Source organism: Ascochyta rabiei, chromosome 13 (genome assembly GCF_004011695.2).
Source record: "Ascochyta rabiei chromosome 13, complete sequence".
Lineage (NCBI taxonomy): Eukaryota > Fungi > Ascomycota > Dothideomycetes > Pleosporales > Didymellaceae > Ascochyta > Ascochyta rabiei.
The window spans coordinates 896,113-914,871 of NC_082417.1; the positions used below are offsets into that span (position 1 = coordinate 896,113).

General features: G+C 35.8%; 27 annotated features.

Moving 5' to 3' along the window:
- Positions 1-357: part of a mobile genetic element that runs on past the window's edge.
- Positions 330-1,817: a mobile genetic element.
- Positions 1,378-1,409: a tandem repeat.
- Positions 1,817-3,983: a mobile genetic element.
- Positions 3,980-4,161: a mobile genetic element.
- Positions 4,162-4,325: 164 nt separating this feature from the next.
- Positions 4,326-4,447: a dispersed repeat.
- Positions 4,448-4,582: 135 nt separating this feature from the next.
- Positions 4,583-4,732: a dispersed repeat.
- Positions 4,733-5,183: 451 nt separating this feature from the next.
- Positions 5,184-5,237: a dispersed repeat.
- Positions 5,211-7,104: a mobile genetic element.
- Positions 6,085-6,233: a mobile genetic element.
- Positions 7,105-8,372: a dispersed repeat.
- Positions 7,118-7,176: a tandem repeat.
- Positions 7,891-7,915: a tandem repeat.
- Positions 8,373-9,158: 786 nt separating the features above from the next.
- Positions 9,159-9,318: a dispersed repeat.
- Positions 9,319-9,591: a dispersed repeat.
- A 364-nt stretch (positions 9,592-9,955) lies between these two features.
- Positions 9,956-11,605: a dispersed repeat.
- A 74-nt stretch (positions 11,606-11,679) lies between these two features.
- Positions 11,680-11,763: a tandem repeat.
- Positions 11,764-11,987: 224 nt separating this feature from the next.
- Positions 11,988-12,166: a dispersed repeat.
- Positions 12,167-12,678: 512 nt separating this feature from the next.
- Positions 12,679-12,682: a direct repeat.
- Positions 12,683-12,948: a long terminal repeat.
- Positions 12,683-18,759: part of a mobile genetic element that runs on past the window's edge.
- Positions 12,692-16,338: a mobile genetic element.
- Positions 12,776-12,805: a tandem repeat.
- Positions 16,339-16,863: a dispersed repeat.
- Positions 17,228-17,617: a mobile genetic element.
- Positions 18,183-18,382: a dispersed repeat.
- Positions 18,592-18,759: part of a mobile genetic element that runs on past the window's edge.

Sequence of the window (18,759 nt, forward strand, 5' to 3'; positions counted from 1 at the left end):
CTCCTACTTAGCTGTAAAGAATATAAATAAGTAAGAAAAATAATGCAGGACAACCTATAAGGACAATAACTCTTAATAAACCTACTACTCTACACAACCTAGGGAATCCTAGCTACTCTAGCTTTTATTTTAGACACTAGAATAGGCACCTGTAAGTGGTACCTACAACAAACAATAGACACCTAAAAAATGCTGTTAACCCCCTAGAGCATAGGCTCTTACTACAGGACTCTAAACTTATATTTACTACCTTTTACAACCACGCTCCTTATATTACTAGAGTAGCTTAACTGCTCTCGTCTTATATAGTCTTAGACTTACACAGGACGTTAAACTTATTAATTAATCAATTAATCAGACAGAAATTCTTATAGTAGTGTAGGCCTAGACTGCCTCTATGCAGTTTATACGCTTAGTCTAGACCTAGAAGGCTAACCCTATAGTAGCCACAAACTGCTAGAGGTAGGCATCTAGTTAGTTGCTGATATAACGCCTAGACAACAGCGTAGCAGGCAGAGCAACCTAGGTACTGGGCTTAGTAGGGGAACAGGCAGCGTAAGCGGAGGTTAACTTCTTTGCTAGCGTAGGGTTAGCTAGGGCTAGGTTAAGTGCAGCCTTATACACCTGCTAGTGCTTATAGTAGGCACCTAGCAAAAATTTTACGTTAGAAAGGAAAACCTACAGTAGTAATAAGGGGGTAACTTACAGTAGAAAACAGGCCAACGCCCCTAGTTGGCCTTGTTACTGCCTACACCCTAGGTGCTAGGTGTCTTAACATAGGCGTTACTAGCGCGTGCTAACGCCTTAGCTACTGTTAGTTAGGGATAAGGGGCTAGAACAGGAACATATATGTTAATGTACTGCTTAAAATTACACTAGGCATAGTAGAGCTTAGCGTTTATAGTAAAGAGGTTATTATTATACACATATACGCGCTTACACTTAGCATAGGTATAATAGGTCTTACTAGCGCCTAGAACGCAGTTAGCTGTAGAAGAAATTAGTAAGTAAGTAGACCTAGAACAGACATAGGCACTTATAAGACTAGCTAGTAAGGATAGTAAGGAGGCAGCAGAGGTAGCACAGGATAGCGCTGGCAGAGACAGGGACTAGGTCCTTATTATCTAAGTTACCCTTAACTTTATAGTTGCATATATAACAGCAGTAAGCTTTCTATATACACAGTTAGGCCCTATAACTAGATTAGAAACTATAGATAAGAAATACTATAGGTACGTTATAGGTAGAGGGAAAGGACTATAGCAGACTACAACCGCCCCCTCTAGAGGGACTACTAGCTTCTTAACTAGTGGCCTAATGGCTATAACTAGAGGCAATAACAGACATAGCAGGTAGGGTAAGAGCGTATACAAAAATGTAGGTAGGTATGTTATAGGTAGGTTAGGTAGAAGTATAGAGTGGTATAAGTGTCTAACTTAGGCAGGTGCGCTAGGTAAAACAAAAACAACCTAGGTGTGTGTAGGGACCACCCTAGGTAAACTACAGACCAGACAAGCAGCTAACTACTAAGAGCTAGACCCCTGCGCAACCACAACTCGCCCTAGGGTTTACCTGCTACTAGTATCCTCTAGGCCATGCTAAATATAAAAGGGACCTAATAAAAAGTATATATAGCCTAGGAGGGATAGGGAAAGGAGGTATGTTATAGGCTTAGACCTTGTCTAAGCCTTAAGTAAGACAGGACAATTACGTGCCCTATAGACATATTAGAAGGAAACGCAACGTGTTACATCTATAAGAGATACAATACCATATCGACCCTTATTACATCCTACCCTAAGGCCAGTCTATAACAGACCTAAGTATTATCCTATAATCCTAAGTGCGTATATTTGCAAGACACTTCTAGAACTAGGCCCTTTTTAGCAGATATTAGGTTGTATGTACCTACTAAGTTCACTATATATATATAAACGTCTACTAAGAGACTTCTTATAGTGCGTTTAAACTCTTTAGCATCTTCTAACGCTATTTTCTCTAGTTTAGGAGGGTCTCTATACATCTTCCCCTAGAAGAGTATACTCTAGCTTAAATAGCTTAGCTTAGGGTTTATCTAGTTAATTTAGGGTAATCTAAGGTATATCTTATACCTTTGTAGGTCTGTAACTACAAAAGGTATCTGTTAGACCTCCTGTCTTCTACAGGAGTTAATAATAGATACTTCTGCTGTAGTTACTCTATAGATAGGCAATTCTGCTCTACCTACACCTTTAGCCACTATTTGATTTAATAGTGTAACCTCTAGATCCTACTCCTATACTAGAAGAACTAAAATAAAGTTTAGTTATAACCATCTATCTATTAAGGCTTCTAGATTCTTTGCGTTGCCTATAGATGCTTTAACTGTAAGTAGGCATATATATTCTAGGTACACTACCTTATAAAGAGAGATATTCTCCTTCTTCTTCTTATATAATTTAATATAGGCTACAAGAGAGGAGATTAGGTCTTAGGCCCCTTGTCTTTTCCTAACTTATCTAGAGTAGGGTCTTTCTAGTTTAACTTTAGCTTTAGGTAGTTAGGGTAGTAGTAACTAGTTTCTCTATACGTAAGGCATGCGTTTTAGCCCTTATATAGCCTATCTTAGCCCTCTTTGCCCTTTACTAGCTCCTTACAGAACTTCTTAGACTTAAATAACTTTTTTAAGGTTTTTATATTCCCCTCTAACCTAGAGTTACTAAATTAGTACTTCTGTAGTCCTTTGTTAGTTATCTTACCTTTAGCTAGAATATCCTTAAGTAGCTATTAGCTATAATAACCTGGTCTCTAGTTAATAATATTAGCTTGCTCTTCTACCTTTAGGATTGTGTCCCTTTAATTATAGGAGATAAGAAATAAGTTCTTTTATATACTAGGGAGCAGTATAGTAAGATATTCTAGGACTTAAAGCTCTAGCATATATAAGTTGCCTAGTTCCTCCTATAGTAGACGCATAGAGTCTAATAGATCTATAGGGGACTAAGATTTCTACTACTTATATTACTTTAAGGATTTATACGCTACTTACTTATATTTAGCTAGTATTCCTAGAGTATCTAGTATAATTCTTTTTAGCTCTTGCTATATTAGTTCCTAGGTTAGCTAATTACAGTAGTTAGTTATACAGTAGGCCTGCTATAACATCTTTAGCTTCTCTAAGAGGTACCTTACGCTTAAGTTAATCTTTTATTCCTCTATAAGGAAATTAACTAGGGATTAGAGGAAGTACCCTACAATCTCTGTTCTAATAGTTATTTTTAGCGTAGTTACACTTTACGTACTTCTATAGGGGTTTAGGTTATAGAAGATTAACAGATAAGAAAGATTGTAGTTTCTCTACCCCTTCTATTACTTTTTAGAAGGATAGAATTATTACTAGATCTCCTTTGTTGTATTTACGTCTAAGTTTATAAAGAAAAGAAAGTTCCTCTTAGTCTTTTATCTCTTATAACTAATTAAACAAGTTTTCTAACTTATACTATTAATTACCTACTTCTAGGCTATTCTAGCCTTTTTTAGCTAAAGCTGCCCTATAGATATAAATTCTAGGGTAAGGTATACTGCCTAGAGGATATATAGATCCTCTTAAGGCACTATAGACACTTAGTGTCTGTTAGGGTATCTCCTTATCTGCAGAGAGAGGTGTTACCTTACGCTCTACTAGCTCTCCTACAGGTAGGTTGTCTTAGTCCCTCTCTAAAGGCAGTAAGCCTAGATAATTTAGTTTAAGATTTATAGTAGCTTAGGTCTATCTTTAATTATAATATAAAAGTAATTAGAATATAAAGAGTGTATAAAGCAATTATAAGATAGGATAGGGTTAAAGAGGATAGTAGGTGTGTTAAGGTACGTAGTGTGTAGTAATAAGACTAATTGCTAGAGTATTAGCAATAAACTCTAACACCTTTATATAGTCTGGGCTGACTAGCCCTATAGTAGCTCGCTAAGACAGGCAGAGGTACCCCTAGGCTTAGCGCCTAACAGGTATAGACATAACAGGTATAGTAAAGAGTAGTTAGTAATAGTTAGTAACAGTTAGTAGTAGGCAGTAGTAGTTAGGAACAGTCTAAAAAGGTTACTAAGGCGTGTTATGCGGTGTTATCTGCCAAAACGTGTTAGAACGTGCTAGAAAGACCTAGAAAATCCCTTAGCTATCCTTACGCAGGCAAAAGGGTAGGGGGTACCCTGGGGTTGGGTAGGGGTTAGGTACGGTCTGCACGGACGTTAGGTAGGGGTAGAGTAGAGGTAGGGTCTACATAGGGTAGGGGTAGGGTAGGGTATGCACAGATGTTAGGTAGGGGTAGGGTAGAGGTACCTCTAGCGTAGGGTAGGGGTAGGGTACAGTCTACACGGACTAGGGGTAGGGGTAGAGGTTGGGTAGGGTAGAGTTAGGTAGGGGTTAGGTAGGGGTTAGGTAGGGGTTAGGTAGGGGTTAGGTAGGGGTTAGGTAGGGGTAGGGTAGAGTAGGTTAAAGTTACCTAATCTTCTATTATACTACAGACAACATGCTTAATAGTATACTACTTAGAAATGCTATATATATAAAGAACTTAGTTTTAAAAGATTTAAATAGAGGATAGAATTCTAGGATTTTCTTAAATTATAACAGCTATTTATTATAGAACTATGTATCCTAATACTATAGTGGCCTTACTCTCTTTTACGGTCGCCGTTCTCGCTAAGATAGAGTTAATAGACTAGTTTCTTTAGTACTACTACTGTGTTACTCTTCTTCTATAACCTCTGTTTCTAGACTAGAATAAGCTAGTAGCTTAAAGAGATTATCTAGCTTATCTAAAGCTGCCTCCTCCCCTTCTTATATCTGTGCTAAAGCAAGAGAATCCTTTAGAATTATAATTTAGCATATTATAGTAGCAGATAACCTGTGCTATTAGTCCCTAATTACATCCCTAGCTGTGTTAAACACCTATTTAACTCTAACTTCTATTATTAGTACTATAAGTATATATTTTGCTACACAAGCAAGTTATAGATAAGTTGCAGCGTTAACCTTCTACTAGTCTAGTAGATTAAATCTATCTCTCTGTTGTATGTAAGGGGTACTAAGATAGGCCTCTCCTTCTTAGCAGGTGTAAGCTACCTCCTTGTTATTATTAGACAGGTTTAAACTCTAACTGTAGGATAAGAAGCTCCTATTAGGTTGCTAGACTAATGTTGCGGGTTCTTAGAACTAATTATCTTCTACTAACTGTTAAATAGGGTTGTAAAGTACTTATAACGTACCCTACGGGCGAGTTGGACAACAGGCAAGTCGGACACTTTTGCTAAGCCCCTACTAAACACCACCCTAATATGGCCTAAAATAACCTAGTTTAGTGCTGTAACGTGCAGTGTAGTCTGTAATACTGTTTAGAAACTACTTCTACCTCTTTCTTACACGTTCGCGCGTTATGTCCTGTCTAATTACACTGTCCACAGCGCCTTTAGGAGGGCTTACCTCCTTTAGCGCGCACCTGCTTCTTTGCCTTCTTCCTATCACCACACGCCCTAAACCCCTTAAGAGCTGTTAATTGCTAGCCCTCTTTAACTGTTAGGGTACCTTCTGCCTAAACTTGCTTTCTTTTGTGTGATTTTTGTTGTGTAGCTGCCTTATTAGCAGCTTAAAGCTAAGTAATCTCCTATTGCGCCAACACTAGCTTATACGTAATTATTGCTACCTCCTTTACTACCTTCTTAAACGCCTTAACTATAGAGGTAGGCGAACTATCTATATGCCTCTAAATCCTTATCTTTACAAGCGTTAATTGCGACCTAAGCTTAAGGGTGTTGCTTAGGGTTTGCGACTGCCAGAGCTTGTTGTTAACAGGTAGTGGTGGTGATAGAGTGCGCAACTTTACATTAAGGGCCATTATAACCCAGTCTAGGTTAAATAGGACTAATCTAGCACCTTAGAACCCTCCCTAGATATTCTTAGAAGTAATTGCAGCATTGTAGGCGCGTATAAAGCATAGCAGAAACTCTGTCTTTATAATGTAGTTAATCTAGTTCTATATAAGTATTTTAGCTTAGCGCCTATACGCCTTCTTTAAAGCAGTAAAACAACCTATATTAAGGGGCTATATAAGGTGTAATAAGTAAGGAGGCAAACAGAGAGTAATAATCTTATTATCCTTGCAGTATTGCTGGAATTTAAGAGAGTTGTGGCTCTTATAACCATTAATAATAAGTAAATAGTAGGTGCTAATAGTACGCTCCTTTGTATGCCTGTTAAAGTGCTTTAACTAGTTAAGACCAAGCTTGTTAGTAGTCCAGCCGTTATCAGAGACTCTGATAACCTAGTCTTAAGGCAGTTCTTCCTCCTTGTACTAGGCAGAGAGGTAGTGGTAGGCCTTAAAGATAAGGATGGCTGGAATGGCCTATCCTTTAGCATTAATGCTCACTATAGCCGTAGCCCACTCCTAGTGGCCTAGCTGGATAGTTTTTGGCCGACCTTGTCGTTCTAAAGCTGTAACAACTGCTCCTAGGGAGATCTAGCCTATTATAAAGCCTGTCTTATTAAAGTTGTATATGTCTTTATCCTGTATGCTATACTTAGCTTTAGTGTTAGCTACTAGGCTAAACTAGCCCTATAGAACCTTAGGATCCTTATAGAGGTATCTCTTATAGTTGTACTTGCAATTAAACTTAACTTTAAGTTCTAGGTGTTGCTTAACAAACGTACTAGGCTAGTTTACGCTAATAGGGCCTAGATTACGCTTAGCGCGCAAAGAATTAGCTATAGTAGCTACATTTAAGAGCTAAGGGGAAAATCCTTGCGTATCTAGCTTAAGAACATGTTTAACAATTACCTCCTCCTTATTATTGTCCAGCTTCTGTAAGTTAGCTATAGAATTAGCGCATAAAGGTTGTCTAGTGCGCTAGTTGCTTAGTATGCTTTAAGGGACCTTGTAGATAGCAGGGGCGCGTTACAGAGATAGAGTCGCGTCTTGTTTAAGAGCCTAGAGCGCAAGCTGTATCTGCGCTTCCTTTAACGCGTTTAAATAGTGTTGTTGAGAAGACATTAGTGTAGGAGGAGGTGTTTAGTAGGGGCTTGGCAAAAGTGTCTAACTTGCCTGTTGTCCGACTTGCCCGTAGGGTACGTTATAGAGCAACCTAAATTATTATTATTATAACAATCTAGGTATTATAAGAATTACTCTTAGTATATATACTTATCTTAAACTTCCTAGGTATTATCCTTATAACGTAGTTAGTAATAGTATATAATAAACTGCTGTAATAACATTACCTTATATATAGTAAGCTTCTAGCTTAGATCTAAAATGGTTGCATAGTTAAACAAGAACCTGTAACTATCCTCTGTTTTTAAATAGTACTTAGACAGCTTAACACAACCCTTTTACGCAGCTGCTTTTACAACTTCTAGCTATTCTAAGTTATTAGCGTAACCTAGGTTATTACTAAGCTCTTTAGTTATCTAATCTAAGAAATTAAATAGCTAGTTATATATTAGCTAGATGTGCTAGATAGGGCGCTTATAAGTCTTACTAAGGGCACTAGATACCTTCTTTAATTGCTGTAGTATGATTGTAACAGCCTACAGGTGCTGCCACTTAGTTACTGCTAGTTAAAGTTTCTTAAGATCTTTTAATTAGCTTCTACTACCTTGTTATATATAGAAGCACCTTCTCTACAGCTTAGTGCCTTTAGTGCAATTTCTTGCTCTAACTATTTGTTAATGTAGACCTAAAGCTTTAGTGCGCGCTTACATATATCGTAGGTAGAGTTCTACCTAGTCCTAACATCTTATATAACTAATAGTTAATAATTTACTAGAATATTACTCTATAGTGCAAGAAACCTCTTGTATTATTGTGGTGATAGATCTATTACAATGTAGATAGCTTAGATCTGTGTTACACTTAGTATATAATAAAATAATATAATAAATAATTTCTACCTTCTAGAGAGAGTTTAGAACAGACATGCTGTTTTTAATACCCCTAATATAGCGTTGCTGCAGTCTTTGTGCATGCTCTAGTTCTAGTAATACCTTAAGTTAGAGATAGTAAATAATGTCTTATATAACAGGGTTAATTATATATACAAGATAAGGAATAGTGTTCTCTCTGCTATCCTAAGTAATGTTGTTCTGCTGTAGGAACCTGTTTAAGGTCTGTAATAATGCACTGTTATTACTAGCATTATTGCAAGTAATAGTAAGCAGTTGTTTTGTAGTTTTAGTTTCCTAAAGAAGTTAAAGAACTTGCTGTGCTATAGAGGATTCTGTATGTTTTCCGCGCATAAGAATAAAGTCTAAAAGGACTTCTTGTAACTTCTAGCTCTTGTTTATATAGTAACCTTTAACAGCTAGGAAGCTAAGGTAATTACTTACAGTCTAGGCATCTAATGCAATAGACAATTTAGTACTAGAACTAAGATCCTAGAGAAGAGCGTGTTTAGCAGCCTTAAATTAGCTCTAGAACATCTGGCTATATTTATAACAGGTGGATTTTACAGCTTCTAGCCTTAGAAAGTAGATATATTGTTAGAATAACAGCTGTTTAATGGTTTAAAATAAGAGGTTCTTGTTAACAACTAATTGTATAAGCTCTGTTTTAAAGGCTAAAGTAGAGTATGCAGGATTAGAAGAAAACTAGTTTTTATTTTGCTAGCAGGCAGTATATAGATATGATAGGAGGTTTAATAAAGTATAAGCAGGATTCTTAATTTATTTGCAGGCTTGTAAACTAAGGTGTTAGACAAGATGCTTAGTCCTACAGCCTTTTATAGCTAGGTGCTAAAGAACTAACCTATAGTTATAACAGTATACGTATAGATAGCTATCTTATACCTAAGAGTCTTTGCTATATCTACTCTAGATCTAGCCTAAGTAAGTTAGTGCATCCTAATGTAGCTTTTTAGAAGCAGGATTGCTTCCCTATCATGTAATTGTCTACTACTAATCCTATGCTATAATAGTTGCCTTACTATTACTAGTATTAGGGTCTAGGGATACTAGCCGTTTAATAAGATATAATTGTTTTAGAAACGCCCCTTTAACAAGTTGTGTAGTAGAGAAAGTAAGAGATAGAAGAAGCTTAGGTAGAGTAGAAGGTGTGTCTACTAGTAGTAATAACATATATGTTATATGTAGACATAACAAATATAGATATTTAATCCTAAGGCAACAGGAGAATAGAAAAACTTTTTAACAAACTGCCTAGGACAAGCCTGAGCCCTAAGTCCCTAACAGCAAGATTGTTTTATTTAGTGCTAGGAACTAGTTGTTTTACTGTTTTCTTAGGGTTAGCTTAGATATCTTAAACGAGTTTCTAATTACGTAGAGATACAAAATAATAAATTAAATAGAAAAAGTAGATCTTGCAAAAGAGGCTATGTATGTGTTAATTAGCTGTTATTTTAAGTTAAAACATTAGCTCTATATCTAATCTAGATCTATCTTATTATTGTTATTAGATCCTTTAGATCCTAATTCCTCTAAATCTTTTTTAGCTAATAACTTATAAAATTGCTTATTAGTCTTATACACATTTAGCATAGATTAATAGTACTCCTCTAGCTTAAAATTAGACTCTTTAATCTCCTCCTTACACTTATTATTGTTAGGTGCTGGAATAAATAGGTAATAGCTAACAAGCTTAGTATCCTAACTAATCTTATCTAAGAGAGATAGAGGTTTAGTTTAACTATAGTAATTAGTAAGTGTATGTAATAATATAATTTAATAACTTACAGCTAGGTATTATTAGTTGCAACTGCTATGCTCTTAGGTGACATATTATTACAGAAGGCCTCCTATTCTTCCTTCTCCTTCTTACTCTTAAAGGTGTTATCTTTAAGTTTTTAAAGACCTTACTAATACTCTTAGCAGAGCAGTTTCTTAACAACGCTGCTATTAGAAAAGAGCTGTTTGTTACCTTAGCCTACAGTAGTCTAACTGGTAGTAGAACTATCTTAAGCAAGTTCTGCATGCTTTCTAAGGGCCTGTTATTGTGCGCAAAGATCTATTTTATGCTTAAGATTATCCTACTTCTTATAAACAGTCTTAAGCTTATTTTTAAGCTACTTAGCTGTTCTTAGTTAGTAAATGTTTGTAATAAGAAGCTGTAATAACTAACTACTAGCAGATAACTTAAAGCGTTGCTAATCTACATGTTCTTTAGTCTAGGCTACTATTACAGCTTAAATATTAAGATCTGCTAAAGTATAAGACTAGTCTTAACCTAACTTTAGCCTAGCCTAGTATTTTACTGTACAATTAGCAGCATTTACCTTATTAATAATTTCCTTCTCTTTACTACGCAAGGTAGCTTAATTTCTTTGTTAAACTGCGTGGATACTGTCGCTAAGCTCTCCCTTAAATAAGACTTTTGTGCTAGTCTTTTGGCCTGTAGCCCTAATCTAACTATAAGAATTAAGGATTTAATTAATGTTAAAGTCTCTTAAATAGAAACCCTAGTATTATTAGCACTAACTGTTATAACAGGCTGTAATAACTACCTTATTTAGTTAATCCTACTTCTTAGCGGTGAAGCTAGCTGGTATACTGGTACCTGTAGTGCTAGCAAAGGTTAGCATATCTTCCTCCTCCTCTTCCTTCTTAATATTATTAGCGTTAAGATTAATTATACTAACTATAATAGGAGGTAGTAATAACGTGTAGTATTGTATAAACAGAAGGTATTCTAGATGTAGAAGGTGTTATAGAAGAGTAGGGCTGTAGTAAGCTTTTTAGTAGCTGGTCTGTGCTTAACCTGTCCTAGTTTTGCTAGCATAAAAGCAACAAACGCTAGCGCTGTTACAATAAAAAACATTAAAACCCCTTCTAATAATATTAAAACAGCTTAGAGCTAGGTGCAACCTATGTTAAAAAAATGCGCTTAGTAAATATGCAAAATTTGTAGGTTATTATAGTTTAGTATTACATATCTGTTTGTGCATTATAGTTGCAATAATCCCTACTTATAATGGATTTTGGTTTTCTTATGCTAGGCAGCATCCTCTACTAGCGCTTAAACAACAAACGCTAGTGCTAAAGCAATAGGAAACATTTGTAACATGTCTTATAATATTAAATTAAATTAGAATTAGATACAGCCTAGGCTAAAAGAATGCGCTTAGCGTATTTGTACTATCTGTAAGTTATTACAGTTTTTTATTATATACCTGTTTATGAATTATAGTTATAATAATCCCCTACTTATAATAGATTTTGGTTTTCTTGCGCTAGGCAGCAGCCTCTACTAGCGCTTAAACAACAAACGCTAGCGCTAAAGTAACAAGAAACATTTGCAACGCGTCTTATAATATTAAATTAAATTAGAATTAGACGCAGCCTAGGCTAAAAGAATGTGCTTAGCGTATTTATATTACCTATAAGTTATTATAAGCTTTTATTACAGTTACGCTAGTATATAATAGTTGTAATAACTTTCTACTAGCTACAGATTCTAATATTCTTGCTTTAGGTAGTAGCCTAAACTTTAGCAGCGCACAGACCTCTGCACGCGTTATTACACTAACCTATCAACAAACTTTACTATTACCTTTCACACTATAATACTACACTATTATAACAGCTATACTACTATAATTTTACTGTGTAACCTAGGCGTACTATAATATTACAGCCTACTATTACAGCTATTACAGCCTGTAAGCTATTACACCTGCTATTACACTTATTTTCACAGCCTACTACTACAGCCTACTATTACAGCCTACTACTATAGCATACTATTACAGCTAACTATTACAGCTAACTACCTAATTACTAACATGGCTAGAGGTTGTAGGAATAAGGCTGTCCTAAGCTAAGGATTAGCTGTAACTAGCAGCACGCTAGTAAGGAAGCCCTTAACAGCTAAGTCTGCCCGCAAGGCGCCTGCTCAGCTACTAAAGCGTAGGTACTATTACAAGGCTGGCAGTATATTATTACATTCTATTATTATATTTAATAACTAATACTAAGGTAGTAGTTACGCTGCGTAATATCTGTTAATACTAGAGGTTAAGTAAATTATTAATACCTAAGATGCTATTCTTACGCATAGTTTAGGAAGTTGCTCTTTAACTAAGAAATAATCTTTAGTTCTAGGCTAGCGCTCTAGAGGCTCTTTAGGAGTCTACTAAGTCTTTCCTTATTAGTGTCTTTAAAGGTATGTGTTAGTTTCTTATAGAAGAACATAAAACTAATATCTAAAGATATAAACATAAACGCTATCTATGCAAAGTAAGTTACTATTTAGGTAAAGGATGTAGCTCTTACAAAGCAATACTACTAGAGGCTTATTAGTGCCCTCTACTAAATAATTATATGTTATAAGAGGGGAAAAAGAAAGAACTAGAGTTTTATAGAATGTTTGTATAATATATGCTGCTAATAAATAAATAAACCTATATATAATAATTGTCAGTAATAATATTAAAAGCTTAACAACTAAAGTTTTTAAATAAAAATGGCTTTAACAGGACAGATGTGTAGTTACGTAATGTACCTAACTTCTACCTCTACTCTATATAGACCCTACCCTACCTATACCCCTACCCTATATAGACTCTACTCTACCCCTACCCCTACCCTATATAGACCCTACCCTACCTCTACCCCTACCCTATATAGACCCTACCCTACCCCTACCCCTACCCTATGTAGACCCTACCCTACCTCTACCCTCTTAGCATAGAATTAGCGTAGGTAGAGGTAGTGTTAGGACTTCTGCTAAGGTAAGATGGTAACCTACTAGTATGTGTCACAACCTACTAGCAGATTCCATTAAACCTAGTAGAAACCTTCCTTTACTTACCTTTACTTTTACTTGCAGAGAGTATAGGCCTTACTACTATAAGTAGGCCTCTCTCTCCGCCCTCTTGTAGCTCGCTGTCTGCTATTTTGTTCACTCCTCTTTTAAATCTATTAGTTTACTAGGTTGCTACTTTTATGCTTGTAAAGTCTGCCTTACATAATAGCAGACCTAACAGCTAAAAAATTTAGCTTTCTCTTAGGCTTCCGCCTTTGTTAAGCTAGTAGTTAGCTACTACTGCTTAAGGTTGCACTAAGGTTTTAGTCTAGTGCGCTATCTCTTTACTAAGTATTAGCCCTATTTAGAGTTCTTTTCTTAGTCCCTACCCCTAACCAGCGCAGGTAGTAAGTGCCTGTTTTTAAGTACAAATCAGCCTCCCCTACGCGTCTTCTAAGTACAGATTACCTATCTTTAATATTTAGTAGGCTAAATTATTACTTTTTTTAGGCTCTAGAGTACTAGCCTTTCGTTTTACCCCCTAACCAACTAGCACCTTTTAAGTGGTCCAGCGCCTCCATTTAGCACCTTTTAAGCGGTCTAGTACCTATTTTTTTTAATCTACTAGCGCCTTCTAAGAGGTCTAGCGCCCCTAAGTATCCCCTACCCCTTTATTTTAAGAAACACTTACTCCTTTATCTTTTACTAACACACAGCTCTTTTACTAGAATTTGTCTTTTACTTATATATAGTACTTTTACTACTAAACATCTAGGCCCTACTACTACTTAAAGGCACTAGGTGCTCTGCTTCTCCTCTAACTACCTACTACTACTACACTTACCTTTACAGACACAACTCTTTAACTTCTATTAACATCTTTACACATTACAGCTATATTACTAACTAATAAGGATAATATTAAGCCTAACTCTATGCTACCCCCCTAGCCTTCTTCTACTTCTGCAAAGAAGACTTCTTACAACAAGTCTTACCTATACTACCTAGAAACCCCTATAGATCCTAAGTCCTTTAATTGTTAGGGTAGTAGTGCTATTTCTAATTACGTATAAGACTTTAGCTATAAGACACGTAAGAAAGCTGCTACTCTAGGAACCTTTGTTACACGCAGCAGCCTATCTACTTTATCTACTAATTAACTAAAGTCTTAGACACAGAAAGACAAGCAAGCTACTATTAAAACAGAGGATACTGCCACAGAAATCTACTAACCTACTCCCTACTCCCCTTAGGGACAGGCTTCCCTGCAGAAACTTACTAGCGCTACTCTAGGGCTATAGAAAGAATCCACTTACGCCAGCAAGTAGGACACCTCTACTATAGCTCTACAGTTTTGCTATAAGGACTCTTTACGCGCTATATCCTCCTAGGTCCCTTTAAACAACAGTCTCTCCTAACAGTTTTAGCACCTTCCTACTACTATAGTTAAACACTTCCTAGTTAAATACTTTAGCCTAGGTAACTAACCTTTAGAGTTCCTTATCGCACTACTTACAGATTTTAACTTCTAGTCCCTTAATCCTCTTATTTAGAATCTAGGGCTGCCTCTGCTGTCTAACAACTATCTAGATAGGTATTTTATACACCTTACCTACAGATAATACTCTATACTCTCCACCTTCCTTCTAGGACTTCTTAGTAAATTTAATAGCGGTCTACACGCGCTATCCCAGCAACTAAATAATAAGTAACTTAAGCTAGATTAGGCTAAGCACTTTTACTCCTAACTAATTAACTGTAATAATTAGACAGCTTCTTAACTAAACAACTTGTAAGCTAAGTTTACTTAGCATTAGCAGCAATCTACTTAACTTACTTAGTATTACTAACAGCTTAAGCTAAAAGCTAATTAAGGCTTAGCATAGGAATATCTAGGAGGCTAGGCTAATAACACCACTAACTAACCCCCCTCCCGCTTTAGACACCTCCTCTGCTCAGCTTAGCAGTCCTCTAATATCCCTAAGCCTAAAACACTAGGCTTAGTAGGCACCTATACTAGCATACTATTACAGTTACAGCTTTATAACAACACACCCGCTATAATAGACTAATTCTGTACCCCCCTAACATAGGTTAAGGCGCCTTCCACATACACGCCACTAGGGAGCACTACCCTAGTTACCCTAACTTCTACTCTAGCCAGCGCTTATTAATTCCTTTAGTCCTTAGACTAATACAACAACTAACTAGACAAGGCTATAAAGAAACTATCCTATTTTACAAGCCCTAAAGACAACTTTAATAATTAGTTGTTTAACTGCTTACACTTTATGCGCGCTAATAGTTAGAACTATTAACATCCTACAGACTAGGCTAATTTCTTCTTAATCTATACTAAAGAACCTGCCTGCGCTCTTCTATAGGATCCCTTTAGTTTTACCTACTACTACTCTAACCCTATAGATTACATCTATTGTCTATAGGAAGTTTATAGAGATAAGGATATCTATAGTTTAGCTAAACAAGCCTTTAACCTATTTACATTCCCACAATACCCTAGCCTAGAAATTGCTGATGTTGCTATAGCGTTTTTAGTCTTCCGCACTAAGATAGAATATTTTGCCTAGCAGCTTAACTAGATACTAGAAACACATTACTATAGGCTGCAGACTAAACTCTCTAATCTTACGCAGCGATAGATAGCTAATATAGCCTGTAACAAATTACTGTCTAGGCTACGTAACTACTATAACTAGCTTAATACCTTCTTCTATAACTACGCTTATATTCCTTCTAAAGTTAACAATAAGGATATCCTAGGAGATAGGCAGAATTGTTTTAGTCCTTGCAACTGTTAGGCCACTTGCGAAAGCACTACTACTATCTCCCTAGGGTCGCCTGCTGTTCTGCAACCTGCACTAGGCCAAGAGAACAAGGATACCTACCAGCGTTAACCTAAGGAGACTAGTTTTATAACTAATATATTTACGTGTTTTAACTACAGAACTAAGGGTTATAAAGCAAATTAATGCCCTGCTTCTTCTAAGCCTAAGTCCTATGCTACACTAGCAGCTGCACCTAAGGACTCTACCACAAACTAACATATCTCTACAGACTAATTCCCACTATCAGATAGTAAAGATAACAAATTTAACTCCTTAGACAAATACGCCTCTAATTCAGAAAACTAGGTACCTTAGATAATAGTTACTACCTAAGGACTGTTTCCTAACAAGTGCGCTCTTTTAACCCTTTTATACCCTATTTAGACACTACTAAGGCTAGCTTAATTATTTATTAGGTTAATACTACCTAGACAACTACTAAGAAACCTGTTTAGACAGGCAGCTAATTAGCTTTTTAGGCTTCCTTAGGCTGTAACAAAAACGCCCCTTATAGTGTCTACACACTAGCAGACAATAGCGCTAACACCATCTTTATCTCTAACACCTTCTTAAAGAAAACAGGCGCCCTTTAGCTTATTCCTCTAATAACACCTATTGTCTGTTAAGGATACAATAGCAAACCTACAGAAACTATTACACATTAAGTAGAGTTTTACCTTAAAATTAACTTACACCTTAAGTGTACTAGCGCCTATGTTATAAACAATTATAGATCTTTTTACCTAATCCTTAGATTTAGGTAGAGGGCTATTTATAACCCTACTATTTCCTGGTAAAACTGCTCTATTACCTTTGCAGACAAGTATTGCTCACAGTACTGCAACTTAACCACTTAAACCCCTGCCCTACTTTCCGAAGGTTCCCTGCTAGATGCTAAGCCCCCACTACTATTAAAACCTAGTTCTAGCAACTACTACAAAGGGCAATCTACTTAACCTAAATCTATACTTCCTAGATTACCTTATGCTTACACAGCATAAAAGACATGCAATATCTATATTATATTAGCCTCTACAGCAAGGCTATACAGGAAATATACTAATTACTTCCTTATCTTACTATAAAGACTTTAAGTTATAACTGCTAGACACGCTTTAGCAGATGCTAATTTTAACAAATTCTTCTAACTAAGTTAGGACCTGCCCCTTTCTAACTTACTTACCCCTAAAGAACTAAAGGAATACGCTAACTTTATCCTAACATTTAATAGGGAAGCTGCTAAAACTCTCCCTAACTACAGTAACTTTAACTATAAGATAAAGCTTAAACCAGGTACAAACCCTCCTAATTATCGCCTTTAACCTTTCTCTAGACAGCAAATAGAAGCTATTAAACACTATATTAAGGAAAATAAGGCACAAGGTTTTATTAAATGCTGCAACTCCCCTGCTTAAAATAACCTGCTTATTGTTGCTAAACCTAGGGGTGGCCTGCAAATCTGTGTGGATTATTAAAAGCTTAACAACGCTATTATTAAGGACTAATATCCTATTCTATTTTTCTGCAAAACTATAGTATAACTTAACTAGGCAACTATATTCTTAAAATTTAATGTTATCTACGCCTTTTATAGAATTTAGATAAAGCCTAGCTTAGAATAGCTTACAGCATTCCGTATACAGAAAGGTACATACTAGTACAAAGTTATACCCTTTAGACTATGTAACACCCTAGCAACCTTTTAGCAGGTAATTAACAACTTATTATTTAAATACCTTAATTAATTCTGCACAGTATATTTAGATAACGTCCTAGTCTTTTTTAACTCCCTAGCTAAACACAAGGACCACGTTAAGAAAGTTCTTAGCAGACTTAAAGATTAAGGATTTTACGTAGATCTAAAGAAATCTAAATTCTATAAGAAACGCGTTAAGTTTCTAGGTATAATTATTACTAACAACAGCGTACAAATAGACCCTAACAAAATTAAAGCTATCTAAGATTAGAAGATGCCTAAAATAGTACCTAACATTCTCTCCTTTCTAGGTTTTACTAGATTCTATTAACATTTAATTAAAGGGTACTTATTATTTGCTCTCCTCTTACCACAAGCTGTTAAATCTACTGTTGTTTCTAGACCTTCTAAGAAAGATCCCTTAGTAATCTAACGTTCTGTCTAGTACTAAGACTTTAAGCCTACCTAAGCCTACAAAGACGCCTTTTATGCCTTAAAAAGCGCCTTCTAACTAGATATTATACTCTAACACTCTAATCCTACACAGCTAGTTATTATTTATACTAATTCCTCTAGCTAGGCTATAGGAGGAATTATAAAGCAACAGAATTAAAAAGGCAACCTGTAACCTATTGCGTTCTCTTTAAAAAAAACACTTATCTGCAGAATGTAATTATAACATCTACAACATAGAACTTATAGCTATTATTTAAGCCTTTAAAGAATAGGAAGTAGAACTTATAGGCTCCCCTTATACAATACAGGTAATAACAGATTATAAGAACCTAGAAACCTTCATAAAGACTAAGAAGCTTAACTAACACTAAGCTTAATAGTTACTATTTCTCTCCTAGTTTAATTTTAAAATAATATACGCACCTAGACCTATAAATAGTAAAGTAGATACGTTAAGCCAACGTCCTTAGGATATCCCTAAGGACAAATAAGACATACAGTTATTAGATACACACTAAATTATCTTAGGACTACACAACCTAGACCTAGGAGTTGCGCTAACAATACAAGCTACTCTGCAAGCTCTCTCCCTTACTACTAGCAGACGACCTAAATTCATCTCACTAGAAGTTCAGGCAATAACAACGTTCTGCGCTACTTAAACACCCTTAGCAGAGCCTAATAACTTAGAAGATAACTTTAACCTAATAGACAACGTTTATAGGATATTACTACTAGATTTACTACTATATCTAGAAGATCCCTAATCTACTAAAGACATACTTACTAACGCATATGCGACTAATACAGCTATACAGAAAATCTTTTCTACCCTAGATTAAAACAACTACAAACTAAGCTCCTAGTTCCGCAAAAATAGCTACTACATCTCCCTAGCTAACTGTCACACTATTAGTGAAGGCTCCTCTAGACGCCTGTTCCTAGACAAGACTTGGCTCTACATACCCCCTAACGCATAATTATAATGCTAGATATTTAACTTATGCTATAACTATAAGATTACAGGCTATAAAGG